This window comes from Orcinus orca, chromosome 8 (assembly GCF_937001465.1).
Source record: "Orcinus orca chromosome 8, mOrcOrc1.1, whole genome shotgun sequence".
NCBI classification, from domain to species: Eukaryota; Metazoa; Chordata; class Mammalia; order Artiodactyla; family Delphinidae; genus Orcinus; species Orcinus orca.
The window spans coordinates 70596269-70621309 of NC_064566.1; the positions used below are offsets into that span (position 1 = coordinate 70596269).

The following is a 25041-nucleotide window of genomic DNA, read 5'->3' on the forward strand; positions in this document are numbered from 1 at the left end:
TCAACAACCATGTGATATTGGGCAAGTTACCACCCAAAGCTTTAGCTTCCTTGTCTATGCAATGGGGCTAATTATTAGTACCTACCTCAGAGAGTTGTTATGAAAATTCAATGAGTTAATGAAGATAAAACATTTATCCCCATGCCTGTCACATGGCGAGTGCCCAGTAAATGTTAACTGTTGTCGATATAGCTATTGGTCATAATATCCATACACCTTGGATGAAATGATGAAGTTGCCTTAGACCACAGGATGTTTCTAGATCAGAGCTGGAAGGGTTGAAGTACGGTCTGGGAGTTGAGGTTATGAATGCAAATGAAGGAATCCAGAGCCTCAGTGGTGTCAAGATACCTGAAGAGACAGGTGACGGCTGGACCTAGAGTCTAGAGAAAGGAGATTCTGAGAACAGGAACTCTGCATGTTTTTTAGCACCTATTCAGGAAGGGAGGCATGAGCATTTCTGGTCTGTCTCTGGAGTAGAGAAGCATTTCCCCTCCAGAACCTTCCTTGCTAAGTCCATAGTTTTATAACAGACTCAGCTTCCCAAGAACCCTATTACTTGGAAGAGAGTTAACGAGACAGAGAACATGTACACATTCGCGGCTGAAAAGGATGATGACCCTCCCTGTAAATAGTCAATACTATTTATTCTTCAGCCTCTTATGAGTTAAGACATTATGAATTAGTGCCCGAAGACTAACTGATCCTGGAGTATTGATTGGATAGAATTTCTGGGCCATCATAGTTAATCCTTAGACCTTGCACTAGAATGACCACCCTCCTTCCTCCACCAACTCGCTCTCGCCAGGTACAGCCTCCAAGAGGCCCTGCCTGTCAGCCTCAGTGCCATCCTTGGGTGATCTCATCCCATCCAAAGCAGATGCTGACAACACGTTCGTACTTTGGAGGCTTGAGTATGATATAAAACTGCATGCTCTCTCTGAAGATGGCATACCTTTCAAAAATGAGATTATTTTTATAAAGAAGAATCCATACTAATTAAATGAACCAAAAGATAATTTTGATAAATAATTAAATTATAAGAGGTCTACTTATTCTCTGTGTCCTAACTTGGCCCACTTAATGGATCACTCTGGTTCAAACATTAAAATTAGAAGGGTCATGCTGGCAGATGCCCAGAGCTTGTGGACTTAGCTCCTGAACCACCCTTTTCACTGGCAAGTTCCACCCCTCTTCTTGACCACTTTGCCAGGTATCTTTTCATCCCTCCGCCTCCTGCTGTAACTGATGCACGTATTAGGTACCTTCGGAGTTTCTAAGATTTGACCCTTCAGGACCAGTCTTCCTTCATTTGATCTTGATCTAGTTACATCCCCAGAGAGATCACTTTTCCAACCAGAGCGCCTTCCGATGGACAGTTCCTCGGGCAGCCCTAGCGAGGAGGGGTCCTGCCTCATGGGCACTTACACAACCTGAAGGCTCCTGAGCAGTGGGAGAGGTTCATGAGGGTAACAAAAGGGCTTTGGCTCATGCAACAACCCAGAGCTAAACTTATATGAGTCTAACTGGCCTGACACCCTTCTCCAGGGAAGACCTGTGAACCTGATCCAAAGGGCTGGTGTACACTTGTTTACTCTGTAAGCAAGACGAGAAGAATGTGTGATGTATAGTGGAACCTTGTACAGAATAAATAATAGCTTTGAGAAATAAAAAAAAAGTATAGAAAAATGTAATTCATGCTTAATGAAAAGGGCTTTGAGAGTAAAATAATTTGGTGGTGGTTGGGATAAGGTGATACCTAGAGATGTTTCAAACCAGCTCTCATTAAGATTCTCATGTATGTCTATAAGTCCTTCCTAAATACAAGTATAAGTTTGGACACTCCTTGCCCATCTAAACAAGTTTATTGGTTTTCTTTTCATGTGAAGGTGGCAGACTCACCTACATAGAACCCTAGAGTTTTCAGAAGTACTTTCATCTGCAGGGATTTGTCTGATATTCCCAAACATTGCATACACTGGAGTATTGACAGGTGTACCCACAGTCGTCTAGACTTTGACAGCAGGAGTCTAGAGTTCCTTAGGGAGTATTTCTCTTTTGGATAGGAAAGGGCACACTTGCTAAGATGGAACAATATTCAGTTTAAAAAAAAAGTTTTTTAGGTTTATTTGTTTATTTACTTTTTACTTTATGGGTGCAGAGAGAAGTTCCATCCAGTACTGTATGGATCAGTGCTACTCTGATTTGGAACATCACTATCTAGAACCATCCCGAAGACTCCATGTTATAGGAGAGGCCATGTCCTAACAAGAGCTTCCAGGATTTCAGGCATCTTTGGAAGAAAAACAAGGAGCTCAAGATCAAATTTGCCCTGAATTCTGCACTTCAATGCTTCTACAAAGAGTTACGGTATAGGGCTTGGGGTTGGTTTTGTTTGTTGTTTGTTTGTAAGCCTGCACTCTGGATTCTGTAGACCCGGGTTCAACTTTTAGTTCTCCTACGACACTTTTGGGAAAGTCTCCAAACTTCTGTGAAATTTAATTCCTTATCTGTAAAATGTGGATAATAAAAGTATCAACCTCAAAAGGTTTATGTAAGAACCAAATGAGGGGAATTCCCTGGTGGTCCAGGGGTTAGGACTCGGCGCTTTCACTGCCGAGGGCCGGGATTTAATCCCTGGTCCAGGAACTAAGATCCTTGCAAGCCGCGAGGCGAGGCCAAAAAAAAAAAAAAAATCAGAAGAATCAAATGAGATAATATGCTTTGTAAACTATAAAGGATCACAGAAATATAAAGATTTATTATTATAGAAGGCTCCAGGTTTGGTTCTTTTTTCTGAAAAATCAGTGCATAGTTCTTTTTTAAAAAAGGTGAGTAGACACAAATGAAAATTAAAGCAGTTATCCAGAAAGTGTACATGGCTTAGCCAAAAATTGGGTTTGACGGTAAGCGTTGTACGCGATGCCCTGATAAGGCTCTGAACTTCAGGTCCTCAGAATTCTGCCTCTTGTCTATCCTTAAGTCCTATGTTCTTCCTTTTTTTTTTAAATTTACTTATTTTATTTATTTTTGGCTGCACTGGGTCTTCGTTGCTGCGCGCGGGCTTTCTCTAGTTTCCGTGAGTGGGGGCTACCCTTCGTTGCAGTGCATGGGCTTCTCAGCGCGGTGGCTTCTCTTGTGGCAGAGCATGCATGGGCTTCAGTAGTTGTGGCACGTGGCTCAGTAGTTGTGGCTCTCAGGCTCTAGAGCACAGGCTAACTAGTTGTGGCACGGGGGCTTAGTTGCTCTGTGGCATGTGGGATCTTCCTGGACCGGGGCTTGAACCCGTGTCCCCTGCATTGGCAGGCAGATTCTTAACCACTGCACCACCAGGGAAGCCCAAGTCCCATGTTCTTAAAGTCAGTGAAATCCGTCTTCAGTAGACTGCTCTGCACTCACGTCATGCCTGTTTGCTTTCCTCCCATATGAGTAAGCCGAGTCCCTGAAATATTAGGCATTAAAAAGAAGACACCATATGAGTAATAAATAATAAGAGCTGAACAAGAAATGGGTGCCAGGGAGTGAAAAGTCCCAGGGGAGTCTCTGAGAACCGGCGGAAACACCCAGACCTCCCCGGCAGCCTACCAATGGGAGGACAGCCCGGGCCTGCCACTGAGTCACTGTCCTCAAGAACACCAGACAGCAGCTCCTGCGATTATGATTCTGGAGGCTGTCTCAAGTCTCTGATTTCCCAAGCTATTTGTTAATGCGGCATATCCAGATGTATCCTCTTCATGGCATTTAGAAGGAAACTTCCAGGGAAGTGAAAGTTCCAGGAGTGAGGAATCAGCAGGCTGGTCAAAGGGGAGGGCGCTCCTGGGACCCAGGAGATCTGAGTTTACTTCCTGTGAGTCACGGCGCCTTTTCTGGATGCCACTGCAGGACCATCTTTAGGATCTTGCCAAATTGCAGGTAATAAATCTTTGCTTTTCAACAAGTACTTTCACATTAATGAGTCACAGAGATTAAGTTTGATCAATTTCTCTCTCCTATTTGAGGGTTCCCCAAAAGTCGGAGAAAACTCCTGGGACATTATTGCGACGACAGCAGAACATCATCAACATCGTCATCATTATCACTTTCATCATTATTATGATTGTCATCAGTTCTTCCCCAACTTGCAAAATTGATGAGCGGGGTTACCCTTAGGTGGCAGCCAACCTGAGAGCATTTAAGAAATGTTGTGGGCTTCCCTGGTGGTGCAGTGGTTGAGAGTCCGCCTGCCGATGCAGGGGACGCGGGTTCGTGCCCCGGTCCGGGAAGATCCCACATGCCGCGGAGCGGCTGGACCCGTGAGCCATGGCCGCTGAGCCTGTGCGTCCGGAGCCTGTGCTCCACAACGGGAGAGGCCACAGCGGTGAGAGGCCCGCGTACCGCAAAAAAAAAAAAAAAAGAAATGTCGTAACACTCATGCTCCCAAATAACCGCCCTGCGTGCACCCCCAGCAGCCTGCAGTATTTCCAGAAATCTCCCCCCTTGGCTCCCTTCCCTTAGGCTGTCTCTTTCCTATGAAAATACAAAGAGCAGCCCATTGTGTTAATACTAGCAACTTAGAATAAATGATCCTATGAAATCCTTCCCGCTGGCTGGATCAACTCCCATAGGCAGTAATTGTTTTGCCAGGTGAGAGGCGTGGTGGGAAGCACTGTGCTGAGAGGGTCAGGAAGTGCCTTAGACCAGCTTCCCATGGGGCTGGAGCCTGGCCTAGGCGAGCCCTGTAATGTGACGGCTAGGGACAAAGTGAGGTGTCCTCTAAAATCTTAGAAATAATGCCAACAAACTGCTCTCTACTTGTCAAATAGAAGATCAGCCCATAATAGATCAAAGTAGAAATGTACACCTGAAAGAAGGCTCATCACCTGTAGTGTGCTAGTTAATGGTGAACAACCAGCTTGCTGAGGGAAAGAAAAGACCCTGATTTGTAATGTTTGCCAATTTCTCTGGTATAAACACCCTCACCATGCCTGATTTCCAGCTGCCAACGTAACACCACTGAAAGCAGAGTGGTGAAGAACACAGTCTGCTCTCCAGAGCTGGCCACACACACCACAACTCCAGAATCCAACTGAGGGCATTACGACATGTATAGAAAAAGTGTTTCCAGCACAAAGGGAGGTGCTCAGTCATCGTATGGCAGGGAAAGAACATTTGCCTAGACAGCCACTGACTCTGCCCAGATGAGTACTCTCCAGGAGAGAGCAAGGCTTGGCAACTTGAACTTCGGATATTTCCAAATCCAAAGACTACATCACCTGCCCTGCAAAATGAATGCACCATTATTTTTGGCTCAATGCCATTAAACTTCGACCTACCTAACACCTCTTATTCTATCCCATTCCCACCAAGAAACTTTTGATTGTGACCTGGCTTCGGATGATGGTTTGCCTCCGAGGCGAATGTACACCAAACACATAGACTTCAACCCCCCTCAACACTGCTTTATTTCAGCAAAGTTTTTACAAAGTGGCTTTGAATTATGTTTTGATTCCTGTGTAACTTAAGACCATAATGTATTAAGACGCTGATGGAAGTGTTCCAGTCTACAGATCAGTTCTGTTTTTCAGTGTAAATTAATAAAATATCATATCAAAATGTCCCACTCAATCTCTCATGTGTCCTAGTGTAAATCCCTTTCTAAAAGCCCATCACTTCTGGAAGCTCATTAGAGCCCACATCTGAGCTTTCAAATACGAGACAATACCTCAGGGTGCAGCGTCCAAACCAACACAGAGAATTCTACACAGCCCTGGTTAGCTTCCCCTGAAACGCCATGGCCACCTTTCCATCTCCTTCCTCAAGACTCACTTCTTAGCACTCTATCCTCTCTCCATGAATCAGATATCATGAGGATGTATTGAAAATCAGTGAAAACTCATTTGCTGCCATCGTACTTCAAGATGGCAAAATGCATTTGTCAGGATCCTTTCGTTGCATGCAACAGAAACCTCTTTGAAGCTAGCCCAGTCCCAAATTTACTAGGTCATGTAACAGAAGCTGGGAGAGGGTCTTTTGATATCAGGGACTCACATGATGATGGAATTCTATCACACTATGTTGTCCTTATTCTCCCCTAGAGTAGATGGTCTCTCTGTACAGCATGGAGCACGGTCACAGGCAGCTCTGGATAGTCATCCTTATGGCCGCATATCTAGAGAGGAAAGGAAGCTTCTCTGTTAGCTCTGGCTAGGAGAATCCCCAGGGAGTTATTTTTTTTCTTTTTCTTTTTTTGCCCAGTTGGGTACATTCTTTCTTGGGCCAATCACTGTGGCCAGGAAAACATGATAAGATGATTGACCCAGTCTGGGGTCAATGATGTTGGTGTGATGTTGGTGGTACTTGTCATAAGAAAGATGAAGGAGGGGGTGTAGGACAGACACCTACAAGAGACCCACATGGACTGACTCACAGCTTGATTTAAGACAGAGTGATGCCCTTTCAATATATAAGGTGCGCTGTGATTATAAAGTCCTTTCACATTTATCAGTGGACATCTGAACCACACCTATTTTGATTTCTGACTTCTCTTAAAAAATAAAAGCTCTGGTAACTCTGGGCCAGCATTTTTCTAAGGCCATAATCATCTAGAGCTGATTAGACAGTTCGTCATGAACGCCATTTTTTCTTGATCACCTCTCTGAACCACTTTGCTCATTTAAGTTACTTGGTTTAGCTCTTATAGCCACCTGGGTTTGCTAATCCCTAACATCAACTCATTTCATTTATATTTATCCTGTGAGCGCTAATTATCCAAATTGTATAGATTTTAAACCAAGAGTCAGAGATTCAACTGACTTTCCTAGGATAACACAGTTAGAAGGTGAGATTCAGAACCTAGATCTTAGATTTAAGGTTGTTCAGGATTACCATATAAGGTTGTACAGGTTGTACACTGCACATTGTGTCTATGTGAATGGAGTCCTCTAGAGTTGTGTAGTTAACACTATATGTGGAAGCCCTAAGACTATTTTCCCTTTCATTTCACCACAGTTATAATACTGTCAAATATTTGGTTAAAAGAAGTCAATTGTCAATTCCTTCAAATGTTTATTATAGAACAAACACTCAGATGACTAAGAGAAATGATGAATGATCAGCTTGGAACAAAGACCAGCAAGTCTTGACATGGATAGATGCTTCATCCAACTTATGGAAATGATGCAGTTAAGTCTGCAATGAAGAACTTGCTCCCTAATGGCCATAATTGTGTTAAGGGTGATTTCTCTGTCTTGCAATTTCCCTTACTTTACAAGTAATCCAATCTCTTCCCAGATTTCAGTTTCCACATAATTAAAATGAGAGATTTGTACTCAATTTTTCAGAAAGACAGTAGTGCATAATCCCAACTGAACATTAGAATCACCAGGGATCTTTTATTTACTTTTAACAGATGCTTAGGTCCCATCCCTAAAGATTTGAACAGAAACTTGACCAAAAAAGATATACATATGTTGGGATTTCCCTGGTGGTGCAGTGCTTAAGAATCCACCTGCCAATGCAAGGGACACGGGTTCGAGCCCTGGTCCAGGAAGATCCCACATGCCACGGAGCAGCTCAGCCTGTGCGCCACAACTACTGAGCCCACGATCCTAGAGCCCGTGCTCTGCAACAAGAGAAGCCACCACAATGAGAAGCCTGTGCGCCGCAACGAAGAGTAGCCCCCGCTCGCCGCAACTAGAGAAAGCCCACGCACAGCAACAAAGACCCAACACAGCCAAAAATAAATAAATAAATTCATAAAAAAAAGATCTACGTATGTCAAAAAAGGAAAAAAGCACATGAAATATGCTCTCAACATCATTAGTCATTATAGAAATTCAAATTAAAATCACTGTGAAATGTATTATATACCCACACCCACAAGAATGGTGAGGATGTAGGGCAACTGGAACTCTCATTAACTGTTGATGGAAATGTAAACTGGTACAAGCACTTGCAAAACTGTTTGGCAACATCTTAAAATGTTAAACATATACCCACTGTATGGTTCAGTCACTCCACTCCTAAATATTTACGCAAGAGAAAAGAAAACATACATCCATACGAAGACTTGTACATGGGTGTTCAGAGCAGTTTTATTTATAATAGTCCCAAACTGGAAACAACTCAAATGTTCAGTGACAGGTGAATAGATAAAGAAATTGAGGTATATCCACACAAAGGAATGGAATACTACTCAGCAGTGAAAGGGAATTGACACACAACCACATGGGTAGATCTCAGAATAATTCTGAGTTAATGAAGCCAGACCGAAGAAAAAGAAAATACCATTTGATTACATTTGTGTAAAATTCTTGAAAATGGAAACTAATCTATAGCAACAGAAAGCAGATAAATGTCTGCCTGGTGGTGGGATGGGGGAGGATTACAAAGGGCATGAGGAAACTTTAGGTGGTGATGTCTGTGTTCATTATCTTGATAGTGGTGATGTATACTTATGCTGACAAATTGTTTATTATATACCAATAAGATAACATATACAATACAATGTATATCAGTACAACTACAAAAATACTGCTACCTGGATCTCAGGTGCAAGATTCTGATTGAATTGGTCTAGGCATAGGTGTTTATTAAAAACTTCATATACACTTCTGTTGTACAGCTAGGGTTGGTTTTATGATTTTAGGTCATTACAGTTGTCCTGTGCCAGGTACTTTGAGAGAGTCCTTCCCTACTTTGTGGACTAGAGCAGAAAGGAATGGTCCCACCAGAGCTGATTCTCATCCAAAAGGATGCAAAGTGCTCAAATCCATTGCCTCAGTGCCCAGGGGTCAGGTCTGGCTGCTTGGAAGCTGGAGCTACCTTGGACTTTCACAGAATAGAAACATCCCTTCACCCCCAATGTTTATCCATCTCCTCCAGGCAGCCTGATGCCTTCTTGTGACTTCCTTTCCTTTCAAAGCTGCCTTGGCTGAGAATGTTGATGATATTTAACGTAGATAAAGATGTCAGTTGGGAGGGCTTGTATGTGTAGAACAGTGTGATTTGCCCCAGCAAGCTGCCTTCTAGTAGCACCTGTTGGTACAACCCTGGGCAGGATGAGAGGCTGATACCAGACGCTTAGGCTTCAAAGCTAAGGCAGCAAAGTGTGGATCCAGAATCCCAGGAAGCAGAGGAGAAACCCCCCCCCATCCCGATGTTCCCAGTGATGGCAGCGAAACGTGGCCAGTGGCATAGACCAGCGAACGTGGCAGTCAGGAACTCTAACTAGGGGGATGCTGGTTTTGCCAAGGCTCTTTCTACTCAGCCCAGAGACACAGTGAGAAAGATATTGCTTTAAGCCCCATTCTATTCTATATTTATTATTAGTTTGGGAAAGTCTTTTTTTTTTTTGCGGTACGCGGGCCTCTCACTGTTGTGGCCTCTCCCGATGCGGAGCACAGGCTCCAGACGCGCAGGCTCAGCAGCCATGACTCACGGGCCCAGCCGCTCCGCGGCATGTGGGATCTTCCCAGACCGGGACACAAACCCGCGTCCCCTGCATCGGCAGGCAGACTCTCAACCACTGGGCCACCAGGGAAGCCCCATTTAACCTCACTGTAAAATGGAGATCAAAAGGTCTTTCTCATTTACTTCCACAGAGATATTGTGGGGATCAAATAAGAACATGGATGTGATCATGCCTTATAAACACAAACGGATGATTATTTACATGCTTATCTCATCGTTTTATAGAACGTAGAAGCAAAGGCATAGACTCAATTGGTAGGAAACTGGATAAACCTGAGGAATGACATCACTGCACAGTTTCCAGAAACTAGATTTGCTGTGTACATGACTTGCTGGTACTGAAATCATAACATAACAATAATAGCTAAAATTCTTTGAACACTTACACTCTAGACATTCTGCTGAAGTGCACATCTGTTTTTTACAAAGGAATTTTACAAAGGAAGGCACTGAGGATTAGGGAGGTTAACACCTTGTCCAAGGTCACACAGCCAGGAGTGAACTTGGATCTTGACATGCCACAATCCAGCTTCAGAGCCCATAGTTATAACCAGCTAAGCTTTCTCCTCCAAGGGGATGTCTCTCTGCTCAATATTTTAGTAAATATCTCATGTGCCCTCTGCAGACATTCTCTCTCAATCCCAAATCAGGCAGGGCTCTGCCAGGAATCAGGAGACAATGGGTCTTTGTTCTAGAATTTTCTGTGCTATCTGGAGATGACACTGGATGTTTGTGAGGGGGTTTTCAAAACAAATATTTTCCCTCAGAATCTGAAAATAAGCCTAATAAAATAAGATAGGGTTTTCAGATAGGTTGCAAAATGTAGGGTGATCTGCCTTTAGAGTTTCTGGTTAATATTCATCTGTTGAACACTTCATGTCCTCTAGGCTGTGTGTTAGGCATGGAGGGTAGACCAAAAATACAATTGTGTATTTGTATGCCTTACAGTACAAGTTGGTCAGGGAGAGGGGAAGACTGATAAATGTAATATAGCAGACAGACAGCAAACATCCTTAATATGTACATATTACAAAAATGCCTAAGAAGAACATTGTTGTCAAAGTTTCGTTGTTATATAAAGTCACAGTTTGGGCTTCCCCGGTGGTGCAGTGGTTAAGAATCTGCCTGTCAATGCAGGGGACACGGGTTCGAGCCCTGGTCTGGGAAGATCCTACATGCCGCAAAGCAACTAAGCCCATACACCACAAGTACAAAACCTGCGCTCTGGAGCCCACAAGCCACAGCTACTAAGCCTGCAAGCCACAACTACTGAAGCCCACGCACGTAGAGCCCGTGCTCCTGAACAAGAGAAGCCACCGCAATGAGAAGCCCGCGCACTGCAATGAAGAGTAGCCCCCGCTCGCGGCAGATAGAGAAAGCCCGCGCTCAGCAACGAAGACCCAACACAGCCAAAAATAAAAAAATAAAATAAATTTTAAAAAGTAAATAAAGTCACAGTTTATCTTTTTGTAAGGAATGAGTTCATAGAAAGGCAAATTAGGAATGCAATCTTTCCCAAATGACATCTTTCACTGATATGTATTTTTACTACCAATTTTTTTTAAATGGGTAAAGGATTTCAAAATAACATAAGTTCCCATTTTGAGAAGGGAAATGATTTTGTAATGCAAAATTATTACCAAAACACTTATCATTAAGAGGGGACGCAGATTTACAAATGCCTTCAGCCACTCTGACTAGAGGTGAGGTTGTAGAACAGGGTGTCTGCCCATTTCATCCCCCATGTGGACAGGTGCTTAACTCTGGCCTTCCCTGAGCAATTCCAGCTCCTACATTTGATTTCAAAAGACTGTGCAGAGTCATCTGCAGGCAAACCAAGATTGAGTAGTGCTGATCATAAGAACTGAGTGGGGGCTTCCCTGGTGGCACAGTGGTTGAGAGTCCGCCTGCCGATGCAGGGGACATGGTTTTGTGCTCCGGTCCGGGAATATCCCACATGCCGCGGAGAGGCTGGGCCCGTGAGCCATGGCCGCTGAGCCTGCGCGTCCGGAGCCTGTGCTCTGCAATGGAAGAGGCCACAACAGTGAGAGGCCCGTGTACCGCAAAAAAAAAAGAATTGAGGGGACCCTGAAAATATTAGAGCTGTGTTCCATCAAAGAGAGGATGTGCCCAGGTAGTCTTGGGGAATCTCATAGCCTTGCCAGTTTGCAGCAAAATGGTCCAGATGGAAAATTCAGAGAAATCTCGGAGAAAATCCAATCTTCCTTTGAGAAGGAGGAAGGATTTTGGCTCAACTGCTAGCCTGTGCTGCCTCCTAAGCCCCTCTTGCTGCCTTCAGCCTGTTTAACCTGCCCAGAAACTGTCCTCTGAGTCTTCCAGTGCCTTGGTCTGCAGGAATAAAATTGAGTCACATGAGGAATCCATCCTTAAGGAACTCATGGTCAGGTTGACCCTCTGATCTGTCAGTTCATCAAGTGCCTTTGCCTCCCAGCTTTTTTACTTACGTGTTCCCAGAACAATGTGACCCTGGAGAATTATTCATTTATTACCAGCTAATATTGTGTTATAAGTGAGAAAATAGATGAAATGCGCTTGGCCCACTGATGGGCACATAGAAGGTGCTTCCAAAACAGCCTCTGTTACACCAGCAGGGTTGTGAGCAATCGTGTCTTCCTTCCTAACTCCACGGCAGGCCGTGGAGGCCAGGTGTGAAGTCCAGCTTCAGATTTCTGGTACTGTAGCAAGCACTCGCATGTCAAAGCCCCAGAGCCATGATCTTCCTGGGAGAGGTGTTTCATGCTGCTGCGTGCAGGGCTCCAACTTCCAAGCTGTTGGGGTGAACAAAGAAGATAAGGAAGGTGATCTGACCATCAACACACATCTCTCACCAGGACACTTACATTAGGACTGAACCGCAGAATCACTCACTTAGAGAAACTAGATATTCTCTAGGCAGTTCTCCAAACACTAACATTATGTAAGGGCACACTATTGCTTTCTTTGCAAGGCAAAGTAGAAACAACTTTAAGGGGCTGGCTTAGACTGGGTCAGTGAAAAGAGTAAAGAAGAAATCAACTTTCAATAATGAGCAACTATGTCCACCCCTATCCACTCCTACGGAGGGAGGTAGTGTTTCAATGAAAACGCACTGAACGGTGAAGAAACTCTAGGACCTCTTTAGAGGTACATTACTGAAAAATGTAAACAGATCTTATCCATGAAAATGATTTTATTCCTAACCCTCATCACACAAATATTCTTTCTCTTGAATGAGTATCCCAGTCAATCTAATTGGACCATGACCTAATATCTAGTCAGGCATAGCTGGGTATAGGTAAACACTGTGATCATGGCTAAACATTTTTTTTTTAATTGGAGTAGAGTTGATGTACAATGTTGTGTTAATTTCTGCTGTACAGCAAAGTGATTCAGTTATACATATATATGCATTCTTTTTTAAAATATTCTTTTCCATTATGGTTTGTCCCAGGATATTAAATAAAGTTCCCTGTGCTATACAGTCGGACCTTGTTGTTTATCCATTCTATATATAATAGTTTACATCTGCTAATCCTAAACTGCCACTCCGTCCCTCCCCCAATACCCTCCCCCTTGGCAACCCCAAGTCTGTTCTCTATATCTCTGAGTCTGTTTCTGTTTCTGGATCACGGCTCAGCTTGACCCCATTATATGCATTGCTTACAAAAATAGAGGTGATCCTCTTAGGGACTACATGAAGTGTTTCCTGAAGCCCTGAGGCTGCAAGTGGAGCCCCAACCTGCTGCATTTCCCTGAGGGCTCTTTAGAAGATCATCTTGCTCTGGGACTTAACACCCTCTGGTGTGGTTTCTCCTCCTTGCCCGTTAAAACTCAGGAGCCCGACACGCTACTACCCTGGGCAGGGCTCTACCACTCTCAGCAGTCATGCATTTGAAGTGTCACTTTTACCTAAGAGATCTTTGCAATCTTTCAGTTGCTAGTGTTGCAAAAAGCAGCTGAAGCCTGGCAGGGTCAGTGGGAGGAAGATGAAGGTTGTGCACCATGATGTGAGTTGATCATGATGTGAGCTATCTTTACCACTAAACTGGGAAAGGAGAAAGAGGAAGATGATGGAGACTTGCTTGATGGGAAAACAGATGGAGGCCTTTTGGACCAATGTCAAATGGAAGCAAGAATGAAGGTTTGATTTTTCATAGGCTTTCTTGTCCTGACTCCGTGGATCCATCTCTCTCTAGCAGGGATGCAATGATTTCCCAAATCCTTCTCATTCTAGGAGGGCTCAGCAAAATATCTCAGACCCATCTCACTCAAGAGGTGTCCATCATGACCCTCCAGACACATTGCAGTCTAAGAGGGCTCTTGACTCCTCAGAAACAATGCAAACTAGGAGAACATATCAACATGCCCCAGATGCAGCTCTTCCTAGGAGAGCTCATCATGACTTCCCAGATCGATCTCTCTCCAGGAAGACCTGTCATACTGACCAGACACACCTCAAACCAGGAGGGCTTTTGACTCCTCAGACACTTCTTTACAACCCAGCAGGACCTGTCATGATTCCCCAGTTTTGGCTTTTCATGTCCATTACTTCCTGCCCCAAACCAAAAGAAGTAGTGAGATACTAGAAAGAGCCTCTGAGGACTCTCTCATCAGTCATTTTCAAAGGACAGTAAATATAAATATAATTTAGACTCTCTTCTCCATGAAAAAAAAAAGCAAGCAAAATCCTATTCTGGAAGTAAGAAGCTTCATGACTTCAAAGGCTCTTTTCCCAGACATAGGGAATTTCAGATAAACTCTAACCAGAAGTTATGGCTTGGGATCTACTTCCCACTGGAATGAAAGCAGGGTGGCCTCTGACCCAGACCTATCTTCCTTGTAGGATAGACCTTGACCATGGAGCTTTGATTCTGACTCCAAGGGAAACAGGAGACGAGCTTTTCTGTTTCAAATCTGACCTCACTCATTCTGGATGGGTCAACCTCCTGGAAATAAGGCTGGGTACAGGCTTTCTGAGAGTCTCAAACAGACTTGGTATTAACTGACACACAGTGAGAATCATAGAACCTTAGGAAGTGAGATGAAGGAATTATGGAGTTTGAAGATGAATTCTAAAATGCCAAAGCCATATTTTAAGATAAACCCAATCAGATGAGGAACTTGAAACTGGATTGTTTGTAGCAAAGGAGAAAAGCAGAGAAGATTGGGGGAGTCTGCCAAGTGGGGTAAGGAGCCAGAATAACAGAATGTAGAGGAAACAGTGATGGAGATGCGGATGCCACTGGAATGTTACTTGGATTGGTTGCTCAGGGAAAAACAGGGGGATCTATGGCCAAATTCATTGAGAATAATACGCCCAAGGAGAACGTGAAAAATAAAGGGAAGCCTTGTGGCAGTGGCCTGGCACCTCCTCCCAACAGATTTGAAATCTGGCCTGGATATCACAGGATGGAGTAGATAGATCCAGTATTTTTGAACTAAAGCATTTGCAGGTTTGTAAGCAAGAAGGTAGTAGAAGAACTTGCCGGTAAGAGGAGTGTTGAGGATATGTAACTCTTGTGACTGAGGGTACGGTCATAAGGGTGTAAAGACCCAGCTGCTGCATCTGCCTCAGCTAACAATCGGGGCTCCCCCAGACCAGCAGCAATTTATTGGGCACCAACTCTTATCCTAGAAGAAGTTGGGACTGGAGTTCTAACTAGGGGCACCCTCAGCTTCTCAGATATTTCAGTATAGAGGAAACACTGATTTTTCAATACGCTTAGGACATCAAGAGTTTGTTATGTTAGGGTTTTTCTCTCTTTTACTTTTCTTAATTAAACAAATGCACATTTATTAGAGAAAAAAAAATCACAAAGGCCCTCAGCTTGAACTTCTGGCATCAGTGAAGGGTAGAGTCAAGACCAGAGTTTGGGGGTGTCCTCCCCTCCCCCCCCCATGATATGAATACACTGTAGCAACAACAAAAAATAAACAAATTGCTAAATAAAAGAGCCCTGTGCTATGTAAACTATAATTACAACCATGCAGAGAAACACTAATACAAACAAGTGATAACATTTTCAAATAAGGAGGAAGAGAATGAGCAGGAGAAGGGGTCTGACTTATATGAAGGGGAAACTATAAAGAAATGAAGCAAATGTTGGTCTATTCATGCCCAGGGCTCCTGCTCCCCATGCCTGTGAGGTGTGGGTGGGGCTCTCAGCAGGTGAGTTAGGCTGGGAAGAACAGGCCCAGCTCAGGTGGCTGTGTGCTCTGCCCTGGTGGGTTATACAGTGTTCTCTTCCTGTTTCTCAAGAGAAGACAATAGCGTTCTCAGATGTGCCACAGAACTTATACTTATCATTTAAAATAAAAATTCTAACCCGTAGATTTGTGTAAAGCTCATGGTTTGTGAAACACTTTTTAAAGGTAATTTTAAGAAGCCATGAAACAGGGCTGTGTGTGGGAAACAGTGACAGCAAATAAACTGTAGCAGCTATTAACTACCTGGCTGGAATGAACTCAAAGTGAACTTTTTCAGAAACTGGTTTCACCTGTCTATTAAAACCCCAGCCTATTAAAAACTTAGACTCGCTTGGAGCTTGAGAATGCAGCTTATGCTGGTAATTTTCCCTGCTGTCCTTGTTTGAAATGAACTTGAATTAAAGGAATTTTTGTCATTTTTCTGAACCCACACATAACAGGATGCAATTTTGTTTGTTTTTGTTGTCTTTTGTTTTCTCCCCTACTCCTCCCCTTCCTCCCCCTCCCCCTCCCCGCCTCCTCCCCCTCCTCCCCCTCCCCTCCCCTCCTCCTCCCCTCCTCCTCCCCCTCCTCCCCTCCTCCTCCTCCTCCCCCTCCTCCCCCTTCTCCCCCTCCTCCTCCCCCTTCTCCCCCTCCTCCCCCTCCTCCCCCTCCTCCCCCTTCTCCTCCTCCTTTCTTCCTGGTTGATCTAGGAGCTGGGGCCCCAACAATGAACAGGACCCAGGTACTGCCCTCAAAGAGCCCATGCTGGTGTTCACATGCCCCTGATGAGGGTCAGCATGAGCAGAGGTGGGTAAGTGGATGTGTAAATAGTCAACTTCAGGATATGGAGCAAGAAGACAAAGAGCCTGAGAACTGCCATTCAAACTACAGGTTGATACACAGAAAATACAGCAGCAGGAGCCAGTGCACAGGGAGGTGAAATCACCAGAGCTGGCCGACAATGAAATGATTCACCCCATTCAATGCTGGGGAATGTGTCCCTCTTCTCCGCAGATGGTACGCTGTGCAGAAACTGTCCACGTGTTCGCCTCTGGCCCTGGACTGAGTCTTAGGCATCTTTGTGTTTGATTTCCCAGCATTACCATCTACCACCCTTCCCGGCACAGAGCAGGAGTTAGTAAATAATTGTTGGGTTAAGCAAACATTCAAGAAGGAATGTCCTGACTCGGTGGGAGGTTGAACTAGAAGATTCCTTTCTACTCTGAGGTTTTCTGATTATAGAGAGAGCCTGGCATGTGACAGGTGCTCACTAAATATTGAATCAGATGATGCCTGCTTAGGATTGAGTTTATTTGTACCCATGTTTTAGCTCCCATATAAATCAGCTTGCCTTTTTCTATAAGCGTAGTAATCCTTAACCAAGCACTTTGCTAATCAATTTGCATGCATTACCTCATTTACTTCTCACAACAAACCTAGGAGGTAGTATTTTGGTTCCTGTTGCTGCCTGACAAACTGCCCCATAATTTAATGGCTTAAAACAACAATTTATTATTATCTGTCATGGTTTGTGGGTTGTCTGGCCTCAGTGGGGCCATACTTTTTGGGGTCTCACGGGGCTGCAGTCAGATGTTGACTGGGACCACATGCGTTTGAAGGCCCAGTGGTTCTGGACATCAAAGATGGCTCCTTCACTTGGCTGGCAGTGATGCTGGCTGTCGGCCGACGCCTACACGACGACCTCTCCCAGGGCTTGGGATTCTCACAGTACGGTGGCTGGGTTCCAACAGGGCACATTATAAGAGACCCAGACAAAATGACTTAGACTCATATGATCTATCCTTGGAAATCCCAGAAATTGCTTCTGTTACATTCTAATGTTCAAGCAAGTCTCTGAGGCCAGCCCAGATGCAAGAGGATGAGAACTAGATTCCATCTTTTGATGGCAAGATCATTTCAGAAGAGCAGTGGGGATGGGAAACACTGTTGTAGGCATTTAAGAAAGATATCATCTGCCCTAAGTATGTACTATTAATAACCCGTTCTACAGGTGAGGAACTTTTGCAACGATTAGCTAGGTGATACGGTTAGCTGGCTTATTTAAGATCACCAAATCCACAGTCCTTCTGATTTCTTCACCATTATGCTTGACCTAAGACAGTGTTCTAGAACTTTAATAATGAAAGAGTCACCCCTTTCAAAGATACAGGATTAATTTCAAGAATATAAAAACAAATTCTACTAAAATTTATAAACTAGAAATATAGTTCTAGTGGGATCTGGGATGTCATGTTTGAGAAATACTATTTAAGGAAGGACTAACATTCGTTGAGTTGCTCCAGTGGTCCACGTTCTTACACACTATATATAAACTCATTTAATCCTCACAATAATCTTTTTCCTTCAGATGAAAAATGAAATTTTGAGAGGTTAAATAACTTGCCTAAAGTCACACCGTCACTAAGTGACAGAGGCAGGATTTAAACACAGGTGTGTCCCAGTCCACTTTCCATGTGCTTTCCATGCAGCTCCACAGTGCAGGTTGGGCTCCCAGGGATCAGACTCTGAGATGAGATTAGCGTGAAGGAAGTTAACTGAGGAGTGCTCAGGGACCACACCTGTGAGGGAAGGCAAAGACACAGGACATGGCAAAAGAGAAGGTGGGCTGTGATGCAGTCAGAACAAAGAACTCAGCAGGCCCATGAAGCCCTCTGAAACTGGCATAGCCCTTCAGAGTTGTCCCGATTAGGGGCAAGGGGTCTGGACCTTTACTACCACCCTATCCACCATAGCAGGCATCACAGTAGATGGTTGCAGAATAAACAAATGCATTAGTGGTCAATCCAGATGGAAGTGTAAAAGGGAGGCAGCATCACAGAGGGGAGGGATCGCGATGGGTAAGGGCAGCCAGCCCTAGCTCTGGGCCAGGAGAGTCTTTCCTGCAGGGCTCTAGAATATTCAGTGCCCCCCTCAAAAGGAGAAGCCAGATCTCTAAGCCTAAACAAAGTGCTAAGATGCACACTCCAATTTCCTCTATGTAACCTGTCCTAGGAGCCCTCAGGGCAAGCTGGTACATTTTTAATGTTGTTGAGTTTAGGCATGACCCCACATTGAATCAACTTACAGTATTGAATTTATTTACTCTAGGATTCCAAGTTGTGACACACACCCAATGAAGAGTTCCTAAAAGTAAATAATTCAGGAGCTGTTTGCTCATAGAGGCCGGTGATGAGAAATTGCTATCATAAAGACAGTCATCTTCAAAGGGCAGCCGCCCAGGAGGGTGGGATGGAATAAAGGAACCGCATGTTTCCCAGGCCTCAACATTCAGTCTCTGTGGGAAACGGGAAGAAGGAGAGCAGGGAGAATTAGAAGTCAAGAGGGAAGAGGAAAAGATGAGACAACTTAAGGGAAATAGGATTGATTTATTGAATATATGTTATCTCACTTAATCCTTTTTACAACCCTATGAACTACTCTTTTTTTTTTTTTTTTTGCCGTACGCGGGCCTTTCACTGTTGTGCCCTCTTCCATTGCGGAGCCCAGGTTCCAGACGCGCAGGCTCAGCGGCCATGGCTCACGGGCCCAGCCTCTCCGCGGCATGTGGGATCTTCCCGGACTGGGGCATGAACCTGTGTCCCCTGCATCGGCAGGCAGACTCTCAACCACTGCACCACCAGGGAAGCTCTGAACTACTCTTTTTTTAAAAAAATTTTATTGGAGTATAGTTGATTTACAATGTTGTGTTAGTTTCTGCTGTACAGCAAAGTGAATCAGTTATACATATACATATAACCACTCTTTTTAATATTATTTTCCCATATAGGTCATTACAGAGTACTGAGCAGAGTTCCCTGTGCTGTACAGTAGATCCTTATTAGTTATCTAATTTTTTTAAAAGTCTTTACTGAATTTGTTACAATACTGCTTCTGTTTTATGTTTTGGTTTGTTGGCTGCGAGACATGTGGGATCTTAGCTCCTCGACCAGGGATCGAACCTGCACCCCCTGCATTGGAAGGTGAAGTCCCAACCACTGGACCTCCAGGGAAGTCCCTAGTTATCTATTTTATGTATAGTAGTGTGTATATGTCAATCCCAATCTCCCAATTCATCCCTCTCCCCATTTCCCCCCGGTAACCATAAGTTTGTTTTCTATATCTGTGACTCTATTTCTGTTTTGTAAATAAGTTCATTTGTACCATTTTTTTAGATTCCACATATAAGTGATATCATAAGATACTTGTCTTTCTCTTGTCTGACTTCACTTAGTATGATAATCTCTAGGTCCCTCCATGTTGCTGCAAATGGCATTATTTCATTCTTTTTTATGGCTGAGTAATATTCCATTGTGTATCTGTTCCACATCTTCTTTATCCATTCCTCTGTTGATAGACATTTAGGTTGCTTCCATGTCTTGTCTATTGTAAACAGTGCTGCAATGAACACTGGGGTGCATGTATACTTTTGGATTATGGTTTTCTCTGGATATATGCCCAGGAGTGGGATTGTTGGATCATATGGTAGTTCTATTTTTAGTTTTTTAAGGAAGCTCCATACTGTTCTCCATAGTGGTTGTACCAGCTTACATTCCCACCAACAGTGTAGGAGGGTTCCCTTTTCTCCACACCCTCTCCAGCAATTATTGTTTGTAAATTTTGTGATGATGGCCATTCTGACTGGTGTGAGGTGGTACCTCACTGTAGTTTTGATTTGCATTTCTCTGATAATTAGTGATGTTTAGCATCTTTTCATGTGCTTTTTGGCCATCTGTATGTCTTCTTCTTTCTTTCTTTTTGTTTTGGCCATGCTGTTTGGCTTGTGGGATCTTAGTTCCCCACCCAGGGATAGAACCCAGGCCTTGGCAGTGAAAGCTCCGAGTCCTAACCACTGGACCATCAAGGAACTCCCTGTATGTCTTCTTTGAAGAAATGGCTACTTAGATCATCTGCCTGTTTTTTGATTGGGTTGTTCATTTTTTTTTTGATATAGAGCTGCATGAACTTATTATATTTTGGAGATTAATCCCTTGTCGGTTGCTTCATTTGCAAATATTTTCTCCCATTCTCTGGTTTGTCTTTTCATTTTATTTATGGTTTCTTTTGCTGTGCAGAAGCTTTTAAATTTAATTAGGTCCCATTTGTTTATTTTTGTTTTTATTTTCATTACTCTAGGCAGTGGATCAAAAAAGATATCGCTGCGATTTAGGTCAGAGTGTTCTACCTATGTTTTCTTCTAAGAGTTTTATAGTGTCTGACCTTACATTTAGGTCTTTGAACTACTCTTATTACAAGCTTTTCAGAGGAGGAAATTGAGATTCAAAAGGACTAATTGCAATCTCATGGGTGTGGGAAGAAACAGGAAGGGAAGGAGAAAGGAGTGAAGGGAGGAGAGAAGGGAAGAGACTGGAGTTGGGCAGGTTGATCAGAAAAGGGGGACAATTTTTGAAATGTTGCCAAAACATACTCATGCTGCCAGAACACCATGCTTCCTCCCTCTGCACCCAAACTGGGAAACCAAGAGGGACATTAAGTCCCTGAACCCCCAGACCTCATTCTACCTTCTCCTTCTCCCTTCTCATACCTGCAGATCCTGCCTGAGGCACCCAAAGACCTCTGATGGCTTGTCTTTCCAGAGGTTTTAAACACGTGATCACAGAAATCAGTTTTGGCTTCAATTCTAATAGAATTTTCTTTTTAAATTTATTTTTAAAATTTTTATTTTTATTTATTTATTTTTGACTGCATTGGGCCTTTGTTGCTATGCGCAGGCTTTCTCTAGTTGCAGCGAGCAGGGGCTACTCTTTGTTGCGGTGCGCGGGCTTCTCATTGTGGTGGCTTCTCTTGTTGCGGAGCACAGGTTCGGTAGTTATGACACATGGGCTCAGTAGTGGTGGCGCACAGGCTTAGTTGCTCCACAGCATGTGGGATCTTCCTGAAACAGGGCTCGAACCCGTGTCCCCTGCTTTGGCATGCAGATTCTTAACAACTGTGCCACCAGGGAAGCCCCTACTAATAGAATTTTCAACAATAAAATGAACACTCTCTGTACTACAGGAACTTTCAAATATGTTATTTCCTTTACTCTTCACAATAACCGTGCCAAAATAAAGAATTATTATTTCTATTTTTGTAGAAGATGAATCTGAAGCTCTGAGAGCTTGAGTAACTGGTCCAAGATCACACAGCTTGTGTCAGAACTGGTACTCTAAGCCAGGTTGGAGCCTACACACTTTTCACTTGACCGTCTTGCCTCAAAATTACTGAGGTCCATGAACCCCACATATATTGCCCTGGTCTTGCTTTTGATTGATCCAAACATTCAGGGTCCATCAGGGGCTGCAGATTTTGCATCGATCAGTTACCAGTACTGGGCATTTTACCTTTATTTAGGTAGTTCAATTTTTTTTTTTTTTTTTTGGTGACTGTTGGTATCCAGATAGCATACAGGCCTCCCTCAAATAAATTAAACTTCCCATCTGTACTAAGCCATTTGGCAAGAAGTGGTTCACAGCCAGTGCAAATAGAGGAAGAATGCAGGGAAAGGGGTGGGGTGGGGTCGGGGAAGACGTTTGTAATGTATGGAGCTGTGAGTGCCAGCACCGCATTTTTGCCTCCCCGCAAATAACCAGCACCCCCATGTCAGTATTCACCCAAGAAGCTATTCAGTCTCTACTTTGGGTCTGTAGTCCCTTAGTGACCCCACAGCCAGCACCCACTGCCCCGTGCCTTTGGCAATCATCCTTGGCCTGGGACTGGCTCTATCCTATGTGGATGCTGCCAATAGCCCCTCAAAGGATGGGAGCCCTGAGGCTCTGCCCTTCTGCAAGGTGGCTGGCAGGGACTAGGTGCTCCCAGGTCCTGGCAGTGCACTGAGAGATGGGTGCGAGCATTGAGTGAGGGTTGACAAGCCAGAGCCGGAGAGAAGAGGACCATTCTGGAAGCACACCCAAAAAACAGACGGCACTGCCCTCTCAGAACCGAACGAGGAGGCAGGAACCCCCTCAAACAGCCACACTGTGACCACTGCTATCAGGCAACCAAGGAGGTGCGTGAAAGGGGGTGGAAAGATGTTATTTCTCGGGGCATATGGAAGAACTGGAGTCAAGCAAATGCCAGGGACAATGTCAAAATGGCTTTAATCCTCAACCCTGGGTGGTGAAAAGAAAAAAAATATGTATATATAATTTCTCTTAGCGCTGAGTTTGAGATCCCCTCTGCCATTTACCATTGTGGGACCTGGCACAAGGCACAGAAACTAAGGGCGGGTTATAATTCCTCTGGACAAGACTGCCAGGGAGGATTCAAGGGCTGGCACACACGGGGCGCAGGAAAAGTTAGTTCCCTTCTCTCTCACCCCCTCGGAAGGATTAGGAAGGATGCTTTGCTTTCTTCCCAGGTCGAGACCTCGAGGAAGAGCAGGGCTTGCGACTGCTTTCGGAATTCTCTAAGGGGAGGGCCCTGGGCGTGGCGGGCCGCAGCTGCCTCGAGGGCCCGCTACAAAGAGGCATTGTTCCCGGCCTGCCGGCTGGGCGGCGCTGGCTCCGCCGCGGGCCCGGGAGTGGGCAGGTTTGCTCCCGCCAAGGAGCAAGCACGGGGGCCAACCTCCAACAATAGTTTTGTTAAAAATCAGGAATGCAGCAAAGCGCCAGAGGCCGTTTATTTTCCCTCGGGGTGGGCCGGAGAGAAAGCCGCTCCCTTTCCTGGGCGGGATCGAGTCTTGTCCCGCCGGCGGTGTGGCCGCACCAAGTTCCGAGGTCCCCGGGGAGGCGGCAGGCCCCTTCCTCTCGGCAACTGCGCTCCTTTCCCAGCCCCACTCAGCCTGTTTTCTTCGGCGCCTGAAAAAGATGTTACGGCTCACAGGCCCGAAACCGGGATAAACTTAAGCTACCCTCACCCCACTGTAGTACCGGGAGATGGAAAATAGACACACACACACACACACACACACACACACACACACACACACACACACACACCCCATCCCACCCCACACACCTCGTTCCCTTCTACAAGGACACCCGGCGCCTCCTTTGACAACTTCCCAGCCCCACGACGGCGGTGGTGGGGAGGGCGTCTCCGCTTGGAGGAGGGCGGCTGGGTCGCCACCCAGTTCCCTGGGGGCTTGTCCGCTGCCTCCGGGGCTCCCTTCCCGAGGCCAGGGCTCGAAAGAGGAGGGAACAGGGATTTGAGAGAATCTTTCTTCCCTGTGATCGCTGTCGGCTGTGCCCGCCTGCGGGTCTGGGGTCCTGCCCCCGCCGCTCCCGACACCCACCCGCTCCCTGCATCTCTGGTGACACTCGGCACTGCGGGGAGGATGAGGTCAAAGAAGTAGGCCGAGTCCAGATGGGAGAGCCAGGCTCCTTCCCGGTGGCCGGATCGTGTCCTTACTCCCCTTCCAAGGACTGGTAGCCTTTGAGCGTCAGAGGGAAGGAAGCCTTAGACTCTTCCCAGAAAGTTGCGCTCTCATCTACCCAATTCTGCGTTACCCTCTGGGCCTCCCTTGGATCCGCTGGAGACCCGGGTGGAACCCGATCCCAGCTCGGGAAGGCGGCTGGGGCGTCGGAGGCCAGCCCTCAGCTCCGGGATCCGAGCCCCGCTCGCCCCCTCTGGATCCTACCTGTGCGCGGCGCCCGCACAGCACTGGTGACCCGCCTGGGAAGGGCTGGGCTGTGCTAGCCACGTGGAGCGTCATTTATTCATGTACACCGAGAAAGGGAGGCTGGGGTCCACACCTGTGAGTTCGCCTGCGGGTGCGTCTCCTCGCTGCTGGCAAGCCCAGTGGGAGGCCGGAGCCAGCGAAGTTGCTGGAAAACGGTGAACTCAGAGCTGGAGAGTTAGATGAATAAAAGGTATGGAGACATTAGGCTCGGACAGTCTGTTAACCCATCTCAAAGTGACCAGATACTTCCGTGAGCCCCATAAGGCTCGCCCTTACCTAGATCCGTGTCCCCTTCCTCCTCTCTTTTGTGATGCGCCCCATCTGAGGTGTGTTAATACACGCACTCAGGTTACGGTTTAGTCGGGCTGTTTTTTGCACATGTATCTCTGCAATCTTCCTCTGTGGGCTGATTTCACAGGTTTACCGGCAGAGGGCAACCTTATTCTAAGTTCTCGAGGGCTCCTGGGCACGTCTCCTCTCTCCACCCAACCGCTGAGGTGGGACTTATGTCTTCCCTGTTTACAGCCATGACGTTCCCTTTCCTCATCGGGGTCCTCCAGAAGATCCAGCAGTGCTGGCTTCTCCCTCACTTGCAGTAAGGCTTAGGGGAGAGGGTCCCTGCGCATGTCCTCTCTAGCACAGCCAGTGTGAGCTGACTCCGTCCTGGTGACTCTCCTTTTATTCCCCCTCCTGAGAGCTGTTCACATTTTAAGGAGCCACAAGGCCCCCACCTGAAGGAAAGCAGGCCCAGGGAGGCAGGGCGTTGGTGTGTGTGCCTGGGC

At 45.4% G+C, this 25041-nt stretch overlaps 1 long non-coding RNA gene across 1 annotated transcript; it reads right to left on the reverse strand.

Moving 5' to 3' along the window:
- Nucleotides 1-23233: 23233 nt before the first annotated feature.
- LOC117199720 (uncharacterized) lies at nucleotides 23234-24676 on the reverse strand. Its single transcript, XR_004481035.2, has 3 exons — nucleotides 24536-24676; nucleotides 24333-24426; nucleotides 23234-23435 (listed from the first exon to the last, which is right to left on the reverse strand). It is a non-coding gene; the product is annotated as an uncharacterized LOC117199720 (long non-coding RNA).
- Between the last annotated feature and the right edge of the window lie 365 nt (nucleotides 24677-25041).